Consider the following 12689-nt stretch of genomic DNA (forward strand, 5'->3'; position numbering starts at 1 on the left):
TATAAACACTTCCTATGCTCTTAAACACTTTCTACGTATTTTATTTCAATTTAATATTCTTTTAAAGTTTTAATTAATATATTTTATATTTTTATATATTTTCCAATTTTTTAGGCTAGGAAATGCTTATTTTGCCGCAAAAATAATTAAAATAATAAATATATAAAAATAGCTATATCCCGCAAAATCCTGGGACATTGTGAAAAATCCGCGATAAAAATTAGATATATACAATTTAAAAATCCGTGATATAGTGAGACTATGGAAAATGAACCACGATATGGCGAGGCACAACTGTACATAAGCTTAGCTTTCTTTTTACTTGTCTTGCTTGGAGTTCACTGAGATTCTTGAGTTTGTAAGCATATGCCCTCCTTGATCAAATTTGGGATTTTTTTTGTCATTATTGTTTCAAAAGTTTTTTATTCTTTAATCTATTTTCTCTTCCTCTGGGACTATAATTACATGTGCACCTATTTTTTCCCTATTTTCTCATAGTCTCTGAAGCTCTTTCTATTTTCAATTTTTTTCCTCTGTATTTAGATTGGTTAAATCTCTTGATCTATCTTCACATTTACTGACTTATCCTTTTTTTTTTTTTACTTAGAAAATATTTAGTCATTTTTTTCTTTATATAAACAGTTTATTTACTGTAAACAGCAACACAAAGTGCCATATAAACACAAAGGAAATGATGCAGAAACAAGAGGCGGCGATGGCTGGCTGGCTTTGGATCCAAGGCTCAGAGCTACACAACCAAGGTTTTGCAGAGGACAGAGGCACAAGGGCAGGGGACAGGCTGAGTTCTTTCCACACAGCCAGCTGGAGGCTATGGGTAGTTCTCACAGTGGGAAGCATGCCTGCACCTGCGAGCAAAGGGAACTAGCTCCTCAGGGACTTGTAGAAGTATAAAAGTTTATAATTTTACAGCAGTTGAAATACATCAATATTAAAATAAAAGCAAGTTTTAACATAACAAGCAAAAATACAAAAGACTGAAAGAAGAGATCCTGTATGAAAAACCGGGCAATTCATCAAGTGGAGAAATGTGTACCAGTGGCAGAAGTGGAAAATGGCGCCCACCCGCCTCCCCTAGGTGACTCGTAATTGTATAGAGCAATGCTAGATCTGCAAATGTTGTAAACAACTTCATGCCAAACCAATCCCTTCCTTTTGATGTTGCCACAGGTCACTGCTTATGAGGGTGCAAACTTCTTGGCTTGTGCTCAAACCCTTTCTCATATTCCACTCCGTTTTGGCAGTAAATTGTGTAGACCTCTGCTTGAGCTGGATCTTGGCTATTTGGTTCATTTAGAAGTTCCTGTATTCCTAATAAGATCTGCTTAATCGTGATTGCTGGTGTAAGACCAGGGGCCGCCGCCATTGTGGCCATTCACATGCAGGTTCCCATTAGATTTGGGCAGATGATGTAAAGAAACAATGGAGTCAAAAATTGGTGGGCCATTCCTTTATTCTAGCCTCACAACTGGCTGGAGAGTAAACACACCGAGGGAAACACTTCTCTTTCCATTCAGGGCTCCCAAAGCTACTGACTCATCCAGATTTTTCTAGAATCAAAGGCCCCCACCAGTCTCAGTCACCTCTGGTTCCCCATCTGCACACCTCTCTCTCTGCACAACTTGCTTCTTCCTCAGCACTCTGCCATCTTGGCTTCTTTCTCAAAAAAAAAAAAAAAAAGGCTTCCTCCTTCTTCTCTCCTGCTCCTTCCTTTTAAAAAACTTCTTTGGTGCCCAAAACCTCTCCTCCAGCCAACAGTAGCATAACAATGGCCCTTCTGAAGCAGGAAGGTAATTAGCAGTTTCACCTGGGCAGTGCTATTCAGGTGGGCAATGCCATTTTAAACAATAAAAGTGAGCAAACTCAAAAATCCTATTTTACAAACTCATTTGCCCAACAGCTGGCCTCTAGTCCTTGTCCTCCTCGAGGATGGGCAGGCACACCGTGCCTGAAGGGTACCTATATGGGTGAAATAACGGTGGTTCAAATTTGCGTTTTGGAGGTGAAGATGGATAGTCATCTATGAAGAGCATCCATAGTTTAAACAAGCCTCCTTCTCAAGGGGTCCCTTTCTTCCCTGGAATGGTACACTCCCAGTTCATGAGGTTCATCGTGCCATCAGGTTTATTTTGTTGGGACAGCCACAAAACTAAACGGGTGGTCTCTTCTCCAAGCTTTCCTCTCCTGGTGAGTCTGCTGAGGGTGACCCCGACATATTCAAAGTCCTAGGGCGGCCGTGGACTGGCAAGCGAGGGGGACGAGGCCCCAGCGATGGAGCCGGCATAGCGCTTCCTTTGTCTTGGGACTTCCCTCCCGAAACTCTGGGAATTCAAAATTAATAATCTTGCTTGTGAGCTTCTTATAAACACCAGAAAGGTTTTCAACCCTGTGTTTCACGTCCCGCTGGGCTTTAAGCCCAGTGAACCTTTATGAGCCAGCTGCCCTCCAGTTTCAGGTGGATTCTCACGCCCACAATTTCACTTGGGAAAACCAGAACCTCCTGGATGGCGTGGTGCGCGGTTGTCAGAGTGCGGCTCCTGAGGCACTTCTGTTTTATTCTTTGCATGGCCTTTCTGAGTTGGCTCCAACGGAGTTCTCCTTTAAGCGATAAAGACAACATGTTTTCTATTGAACTTTTTCTCCAACTCGTGTACCAGTCAGACTTGGATTTTTTGGAAAGACATCAGTTGAGGAACTGGAACAAAGATTATAACAGCTTTCCGACCAACATCAACTTCGGTTTCCTCGACCAGCTGTGACGTTCAGCTCCCAAAGCTGAGCCTTGAGGGCTGATTTTGTCTCCAGGTGTAGCAGAGCCTGGAAGATGCCAGACTCCTCGAACTTGTCTAGCTTCTCGCCATTGGGCTTCACTATCTTGCTGCTCGATTGAACACATACTTCTCCTTGGTAAGCGCCGGCTTAAGAAGAGGCCTACTTCTTGCGAGAGCTCGTGAAATCCTGGCAGCAGAAAAGTCTCTTTTGTCATTTTCAGGCTAATGCTAAGCTCATTCAGTGAATTTAAAAATTTTAGATGTACTTTTAGTTCAAGTTTTCCATTTGATTCTTTCATAATCTGTTGTGTTTTTCGATGTTCTCATTCATTGTATTTCTTTTGCATATTTAAGCATAATTATAATCTCTGCTTTAAAACCCTTATTTGTTAATTCCAACATCTGAGCCATCTTGGGGTCGCTCTCCAATGATTATTATTATTTCTCTTGTGTATGAGTCGTATTTTCTTATTTCTTCTTATGCATACTAATTTTGTATTGTATCATGCATATTTTGGATATTTAGGGATCTTGGATTCTGTTATGTAATTCTGAAGAATATTGCTTTTCTTTTTTAGCAGACAATTAACGTGGCTGGTCTCAAATTCTAAATTTCTCTATGGTGTATAGCAAGTGAAATTTCTGTTTAGTTCTTTTAGCCTTAGCTGGGTATTTTGATATCTGCTCAACATATACTTAGTTTAGGGCTGGCCAGAGGTTTGAATAGAGTCTGTACATAGAATTTGGAACTTCTTTTCTGTGACTCTTTTCTTTGCAGTGTTTCTGCCTTCACTTTCCAGCTGCTACTGTTCAAATTTTGTATTCTGGTTTATTAGCCAGTAAGGTTTCTAATCAAGTTTTAGCCACCTTCTTGAGGCATCAATGGAGGACTGCCCTCAGGCAAAATGACATAAAAAACAAGTCAGTTATCCAGTGCCATACTTTTCCCCTAAATGTCAACCACCTCCAGTTTTACTTGCTTTTGGCCACTGTCAAATGGCTTTAGATATTGTTTCTTGTGTTTTGTCCAGAGTTCATAATTGTTACTTTGGGGTGATTGTTCTAATATGAGCTACTGTGCGATTATTAAAATTAGCAACTTGTAATCTATTCTTGCCTAATGATTTTATGGCTTCATTTCCTATTCATTTTATTAAAATAATATGGTAAAGCTACTGATAAGAAATCTTTTCATCAGCATGAGAAATGCTTTCAGTGTTAAGATAATTAATAGTAATAATAAAAGAATAATTTTAAAATGATGTATTAATAAATGTGTTCTGGTTTTAAAGATCTAAGGATAATATTTCTTTGAAAATTAAATAGGTTCCTTAAACAAGAGGATTTAGAATAACTAAAAAATTTCAAGACTCTTTATTTACTGTTTTTTCCCTCTCTTTCATGGAAAAATTAAAGCTCTTCTTATTTTATCTTCTTCTAAGCTTCATTCTTCAAAACCCTCTTTATATTAATTTGTGCAAAGTGTGGGTACTAAAGTAGATTTTAAATTTTATGGGAAACTACGTTAAAAGAGTAGAGTCTAAAATTAGAAAAATTTTAACTTTAGGGCATGACCTTGGAAAGATTCTTATCTTGATTTTTTGATGTTGACCAGAAATAAATGTTTGCATGTTAAAAAAAATTCAAGTCCAACTTTCTGTGCATAAAGGATATATAACATCATCCTATAAACACTCCAATGTTTTCTTTGGTCAATCTATCATTCCATTTGACTGATAAGTATGTAGGTCTTCATGGAACACTAGGGTTGGTATTATTGTTGGGACATGGGGAAAGAAAATGCATCAGTACTTCATGGCTCTGCTCAGCAATCTATCCTGAGGTGCGAAGGCTTTCAAACTTTTCTTGTATTCATAAGGCAGGGGTCAGAAACCTATGGCTTGCGAGCCACATGTGGCTCTTTTGATGGCTGCATCTGGCTCGCGGACAAATCTCTAATAAAAAAATAATAATGTTAAAAATATAAAACATTCTCATGTATTACAATCCATTCATTTCCTACTGCTCATGTTTATGATTGCAGGAGGCTGGAGCCAATCACAGCTGTCCTCTGGGACAACACCAAATTTTTATTGGATAATGTGTAACGTACATGGGTCGTTGTATGGCTCTCATGATATTACATTTTAAAATATGTGATGTTCATGGCTCTCTCAGCCAAAAAAGTTCCTGACCCCTGTCATAAGGTATAAAGTGAACAGAGCCCAGACATTTTAACTATGGAAAACTTTCCTGTGACACAAAGAATTGTGGGCAATGCTCAATCCCTTCCTCTTAGGGATTATACTTCCTGATTAACCTTTCCTCCAAGATAGTCTCTATTTAAAATATTTTTAAAATTACTTTTTAGAGAGAGAGAAGGAGAAAGAGAGAGAGAGAGAGAAACACTAATTTGTTGCTGGACTTATTCATGCACTCATTGGTTGACTCTTTTATGTACCCTGGCCAGGGATCAGACCCACATCTTGGCATGCAGAGATGATGTTCTACCAGACCAGAGCCAAGACATTCTCTATTAATATGAAACTTATTTATATTGTATTTTATCAAAACTTGAATATTAATTCTAAAAACTTTTAAAATAAATAGCATTTTAGCAAATATTAAAATAACATATTACTATAGATGATAAATAACATTTATTATTAAGTAAAATGTTATAAAGTAATATATTTGAGGACCAAAATACATGTTATTTAATTTCTTTACCTAATACCAATATTTTCTTATACAATGAACATTAAAGTATTTTCTTGAAAAAACAAATGTTTTTTTACAAAGGGCAATACATTTACATAAGTAAAAAAGGCAGCAGATAAACATTATTTTATGTGGCCACTAACAGTTTTTTCTACATATCCTACTTTCACTATCTCCTGAGAAACCGCTGACCCAAGAGAAGGTGGAAATGGTTGTATACTCCAAATCATGAAAGAATTTAACAAAAATGTGAGTCTTTCAGTTTTTGAAAAGTAAAAAAATTACATAAACAAACATTTTATTATTTAATCCAAACATGAAAGTTTGCATTAGTTATCAGTTGTGCTTTGATATGCTGCCAACAAAACTTTTTTCAAAATGTTCTGGTTTATGTAATTCTAGATTGATGCTTTATTGCATTCTCTCATTAATATGAAGGCAGGGATACTGGATATTAGTTGTTTGTTTTTGGAGATTATAGAGTGACTAGGAATCTAAATGTTTCGTTATGAAGCTTGTGAGAAGAACTTTAAAGCTTAACAGAAGAAAAGGATATTTTTCAAAGCAAGTAATCACAACTTGCCAAAATGAGTTTATTTCCTGGCTCTTTTTCTTGGCATGTTAGTTCTCAGACCCTGGGTCAAAGTCTGCCAGTGTGGAGTCGGAGAGGACCTAGATAAAACTGACTAGTGGTCACCTAAGGTAATTGTCTTATCCTCTTCCTCCCTCACTTCTGTCTCTTGTAAAAGATATTTGTTGTCGTTGACCGCACAGCATGTGCTCTAAGGAAATACTTTTCTGTTTCATTTTAGAAGAATATACTGCCATTGGATGAAGAAAATTAAATGACTTGTGTATTTTGTATCCTCAACAAGAACATGAAATGAAGGTAGAGAAGGCTTAGGATAAGTCAGAAAGCAGCGATCAGTCTCCCATGTTTTAACTGCTTATTTTATATGGGTTCCATAAGAAAATTTTAACCTCCCTCATCCTCATTTTATCATTTTTTGTCAATTTGAAACATATGGGGATGAAATAAGGACAGAATAGATGAAATTGGATTTGCAAGGAAACAATCAGCCTTATTATTATTTTTTTATCCAAAAGGAAACCTCTGTTAAGGCTCCAAAAAATCATTTGAATCAAGATATAAAATAAAAGTTTAGGAATAGAACCAGTATTATTATAACCAGGCCCACATACATTTTAGTTTTGCCAGCCCACTTGAAGGCATTTTCAAGAATGTCTCAGTGAGACCAGTAACTTTGTAAGCCAGCCATGTGGATAGAAGGACCCTGTTTTCTCCAAAATCGCTCTGTGTCCAATAGCTGTCTTAGTGATATGGTTACTTGGTATTTTTTTCCTGTAGGATAGGGACATCTAATATACAGGACATAAGTAATCATTTTTAGGACTAACTTTTCATGTTAGACAAATGAGTTTGTAATATTTATATTTTTTGAATTTGCTCACTTTTATTGTTACAAAATGGTGCTGGGCAGTGCCAGGTATATATGGTCTGTGACATTGCAAATTACCTTCTTGCTTGGGAAGGGCCATTGTTTTGCAAATGTTTGCTGGAGGAGAAGTTTTCACACCAGAAAGTTTTGAAAAGAGAGAGAAGAAGGAGAGATAGAAAGAAGGCATGTTTTGCAGGGAGAGTAGAGAGAATGCAGAGTGCTGAAAGAGAAGCCATGTTGGCAGAGAAAGTGTGCAGATAGGGAACCAGAGCTGAGGGGCTTTGCGAGCTCTGCTGAAACTAGTGAGGCCTTTTATTCTAGCACAGTGGTCGGCAAACTGCAGCTCGCGAGCCACATGCAGCTCTTTGGCTCCTTGAGTGTGGTTCTTCCACAAAATACCACATACGGGCGCTACCTCGATAAGGAATGTACCTATCTATATAGTTTAAGTTTAAAAAATTTGGCTCTTGGCCTTGGCCGGTTGGCTCAGTGGTAGAGCATCGGCCTGGCGTGCAGAGGTCCCGGGTTCAATTCCCGGCCAGGGCACACAGGAGAAGCGCCCATCTGCTTCTCCACCCCTCCCCCTCTCCTTCCTCTCTGTCTCTCTCTTCCCCTCCCGCAGCCGAGGCTCCATTGGAGCAGAGATGGCCCGGGCACTGGGGATGGCTCCTTGGCCTCTGCCCCAGGCGCTAGAATGGCTCTGGTCGCAACAGAGCGACGTCCCAGAGGGGCAGAGCATCGCCCCCTGGTGGGCGTGCTGGGTGGATCCCGGTCGGGCGCATGCGGGAGTCTGTCTGACTGTCTCTCCCCGTTTCCTGCTTCAGAAAAAAAAAAAAAAATTGGCTCTCAAAAGAAATTTCAATCGTTGTACTGTTGATATTTGGCTCTGTTGACTAATGAGTTTGCCGACCACTGTAGGAGAAACCGGAGAAGATTTTCCTGGTTGTGGAATCAGAGACTGTATCAGTGGCTTTGGGAGCCCTAAATGGAAAGGGAAGTGTTTTCCCTGTGTATTTGCTCATCAGCTGGTGTGAGACTTTAATAAAGGAATGAGTCACCATTTTCTGGCTCCATTGTTTCTTTACTGTCTGCCCAAATCCCATGAGAACCTGCATGGCCACGACAGTGGCGGCCACTGGCCTTACAATACATAATGGTTGTGAGCACAGATATGACAAGTAACAAAACGTAATAAAAACAGCTAACACATTGAACACTCATGATATGTTGTGCATTATGCTAAGCACTTTACTATAATTTGTCATTCAATCTTCACACTCCATAAGTAAGTAGTATCACTATAATGCTTATTTAAAAATGGGGACACTGAGACCTAGAGAATTTGCCTGATGTCAGACAGCTAATATGTAGAGAATTTACCTTTTAATTTTAAGTTTGTCCTTTCCAAAGCTCTTTTTAGTAACTCCCATATCCTACTATTTATCAATAAAATTTTTCAAATTCAATTGATCATGGATTCATCAAATTAATCAAAATATAATATGATTAATGTAGGGAGCCAAGTTGGGTAGGCCAGTTTATATGGAAACCAAGACAAGTTACTCCTATAAACCAAGTTGCTTAGTTTAATTTAAATGTCTATTTCCATACAGATGACAGGTTAATCTGTGGTGCAGCAGTTCTCATTTTGAGGCCCTTGAGACCTTTTCCAGGTCATGTGTGGTCAAACCTATTTCCATAATAAGATTGAGACATTATTTGTTTCTCTTCTTTTTCTTTTTTTTTTATTCTCTCAAGAGTGTACAATGGAGTTTTCCAAAGGGCACATGATGTGTGATATCACAGCAGATTAAAAGCAGAAGGAGATGTGAGAATATATTAGCAATCTCGAAAGCTAGACAATGAAGGGGATTTAAAAAAGATAAAATAATGGTTTCTCACTGAATAATATTTTGTTTCGGAGAATGTAATTATTTTTCATATATATGTTAACATTCAAGGAGTTTTTTAATTTTAAAATAAATATTTTAAAAATTCTGTTTTAACATTTAGTATGGTAAATATCTATTACATGCAGACATGACCCACATAAACGAAAGCCCATTGGGGTTGTTGATAACTTTTAAGAGGGTGAATGGGCCTTGAGATAAAATACTTGGAGAACTGCTTCTCTAGGGTATCTTAAAATGTAGATGAAAAAGGATGTTGGATTTAATTGTTAAACATATTATTTTTTCTTTTCCTTCTATTGTTTTCTAGCAGAGTAACTTGTAACTTACTGAATCTTGAAAGAAATCTCTCAGTGAGAGAGTGGAATTCCTGTATACATTTTCCTTGTAGCAGAACCTTTCTGTTGATCTCCCTAGCTCACAAGGCCTCTTATACTAACAGGACCCTGGCATCCATGTTTGAGTTTTGGACACCAACCCTGTGTCATTGCAACAGGGTAAACTGAAGAGGAATCAATTAGATTCTCACTCCCAGGAATTTGGTGTTGGGAGTCAGAGATAGTCAATCTTTCTTTATGGCTGGAATGCAAGTGGTGAAAACTCAACCAATGGGGATGCAATCAGAGAAAGATGGCCTGAAGAGAGAGAAGAAACAACCATACTGAGAGAAAGAAGGAGGAGAAATGGAGAGGGGATACTGTCTGTGTTTGCAGTGGCTCTCAAGTTATAAACCTTTCTAAAGCTTGGCTGACTTCAAGCCCCTGGGTTTTGTGAATTACTCCCGTAACTTTAGAATAAAATTTCTCTTTCAGTCAAGCTAGCTGAAGTTGACTTCTGTTCTTGTTAATCAAACAGATCTTAATTAAGGCACTCAGTTTCTGTAAAGCTGAAATTCTTGTGGAGTCTGGACCCCTTACTCTTGTTTAAAGTATTTCAGAAATTGAAAATATTTGTTATAAGAAAGAATAAGAACATTAATTAAAAAAACTGATCAAGTCATTATGGTTTGAAATTTTAGCAATATTTATATGCATCACTGGTTTCAGAAGGGCAAGAATACACCAGTGAAATCGAGTAGCATCTTTTATTGCCTTTTCTAGTAACCTAGAAGTCCCCAGTCACTGCTCTGCTGAATTGGAGTGTGGGTGTGTGAGTGCACCTTATAGACAGATTTTCTGGCCTAACCACTTCATTTTAGTATTATCATATTAGTCTTTACTACACTCTGTCTGTAGGACCACTCTGTCATGTTTACCACTATCCCCATGGACTTAGAATAGTACTTGGCACAGTGTGGACACTCAGTCATTATTTGCTGAACAAATAAATAAGTAGTCATTTCAAATTGTTGTGAATGAGTTTCACTAGACCAAAATTATGAGTTAACATCTTATTAAAATTTTATTTGATTTTTACTTTTAAAATTCAAATTTAAAATGCAACTTTCACTCATAAAAATTTATATTCTCCTCAAAAACTTTTTCTTAGCAAGACTCAGCCTCTCAGCCTCTCAGCCTCTCTGTCTCTCTGACTCTCTGTTTTCTCTTTCTGATATACCATCTGGGGTTGGATCATTTTCTTCCTCATCTCTGATCAGTCCTAGAAGTTTTCTTTTTTAATCCCTGGGTTCTGTGTAGTTTCTTAGTGATAAGATGCCATCATGACTCATATGATGGGGAATAGTAGGAGAATAAGACAGAACAAGCAATTTACATCAGATCAAGGAGAGATCTGAGGTCCAGGACCTGAAATTTAGGTTTTATCTTGTAAACATTAGGCTACCTTAGAAGAATATAGCATGCTCTTCTACCTAAAGTAACTTGACTTCTTCTTAGAAATACATCTTTTAAGAAGGATAATGAGACCTCAGTGTGCAGGCATTGAAAAATGAGAACCAGTGGCCTGGAAGTCAGTTAGGGACTATCACCATGGCCTGGATATAGGGTAATAAAGGTACTGTTTAGTTTCTTCTGTGTCTGTGGTAAAAAGGTCTTTGGGGATACTTTATGCACAGAAGGAGAGGCAGTATTATGCTTGTTTTTATTATTATTATTAATTTTTTCAAGAGAGAGCGATAGATAGGAAGGGAGAGAGATGAGAAGCATCAATGCTTTATTGTGGCACCTTAGTTGATCATTGATTGCTTCTCATATGAGCCTTGACTGGGGAGCTCCAGCTGAACCAGTGACTTTTATTCAAAAGTGAGCCCTTGCTCAAGCCAGTGACCTTGGGCTTCAAGCCAGTGACCTTTGAGCTCAAGCCAGCAATCATGGGGTCATGTCTTTGAATCCATGCTCAAACTGGCAACCTTATGCTCAAGCTGGTGAGCCCACTCTCAAGTCAGTGACCTCTGGGTTTTGAACCTGGGTCTCAGTGTCCCAGGTCAATGCTCTATTAACTGTGCCACCACCGATCAGGCTATTATGCTTCTTTTTAATTAAGACCCCTGTGCCCTGAGCATAGTGTAGGCAGGACATATAAATGGGATTTAAGAGTTGATGTAATTAAAAAGTTTCTTCATTTGTAGGGGTTTCATGCCTCCATGTCATGGTATTGTTGGTTCATCTTCCTGCAATGCCATCATCCTCATAGTTCCTTAATTGAAATTCCATTCATCCTTTATATCTACTTCTTATCTGTCACCTTCCCTGATCTGCTAATCAGGTTTAAGGTCTCCTTTCTCCCACCTTCCACAGAAATAACTAGTTTCTTTAGTAGGCATTTACTGCATTATGCCTTTTATATAGTCCATCTCATACTAGGATATGGACTCCTAGAGGGAAGAGACCATGATAGACCCAACTTTGTGTGCCCTGCAGTGCCAGATTCATGGCCTTGCACTTAAATGTGGATGAATTTCATATAGCATACACTTTGAGGTATGTTTTAAAAAAAAAACAAAGGCAGAATTTTGCCCATGTTCTTGGTAGATGAGAAGCCAATAGATAAAGCATTTTTTTTATGCACAGTGGTCACAACATTACAAAAATGTAAATTATTTCAGTTAAAGCTTTTAAATTTTAAAAGAAAATCATATACTCTGTGTTCATGCACACCTACTAGTTTCCAACCTACTGGGCAGTCCCAAATGACTTGCACGGCTATTCTTTTGCCTGAATGTTAACTAAACACCAAGATTATAGGGTAAACCTTTAAGTAATTGGTTCAGAGCTGAATCCCACCTATTCAATCTCTCTGCAGTTTTTTGGAGATTAAATGACATGTAATTTAACTGTGTTGATCTAACATGGTTTACAGCAAATGGTGTGCATGATTTGGAAAGATTCATTAGTTAGATCTAACAACTTGACTATACCTTTCAAAATATGCATGATTAGGACTCATTCAGTGAAATGAATTGGTACACAGGTGTAGCTTCATGACTCAGATGGCATAAATGCCTTTTACAAGTTTTTAGCAGAGAAAAAGGAACCAACAGAAGTAATGACTCTGGACTTGGCTTTATGTAGTCTTTTATTTAAGCACTGTGCCTTAAAGCACTTTATTCTTTCAACACAATCACCCAGTCTTTGAATACAGCTCCTGCCCATTTTGCGTGGAGTGGAAGTGATTGCAGGCTCTAATAAGAGGTTGGGTGGACAGCAGAGGCCCGCTGTTATTCTCATTTGCTTCTTGGATTCAGAGATTTTACCTCTTCTATATAAGATTGAGGAAAATTACATTGTACAACATTATTCAGTTATATTCAAAGTCATTTCTTAGGGCTTGACAAACATGAAACAAAACAGACTCTTAAATTGCAAGGCTGAGACTATGTAACACCCTGGTGATTGAAGGCAGAGACCAAC

At 38.0% G+C, this 12689-nt stretch overlaps 2 pseudogenes; both read right to left on the reverse strand.

Moving 5' to 3' along the window:
* Nucleotides 1-1047: 1047 nt before the first annotated feature.
* LOC136319892 (SUMO-conjugating enzyme UBC9-like) lies at nt 1048-11496 on the reverse strand (annotated as a pseudogene).
* LOC136320979 (small ribosomal subunit protein eS7-like) lies at nt 2236-7070 on the reverse strand (annotated as a pseudogene).
* Nucleotides 11497-12689: the final 1193 nt, after the last annotated feature.

Source organism: Saccopteryx bilineata, chromosome 1 (assembly GCF_036850765.1).
Source record: "Saccopteryx bilineata isolate mSacBil1 chromosome 1, mSacBil1_pri_phased_curated, whole genome shotgun sequence".
Lineage (NCBI taxonomy): Eukaryota > Metazoa > Chordata > Mammalia > Chiroptera > Emballonuridae > Saccopteryx > Saccopteryx bilineata.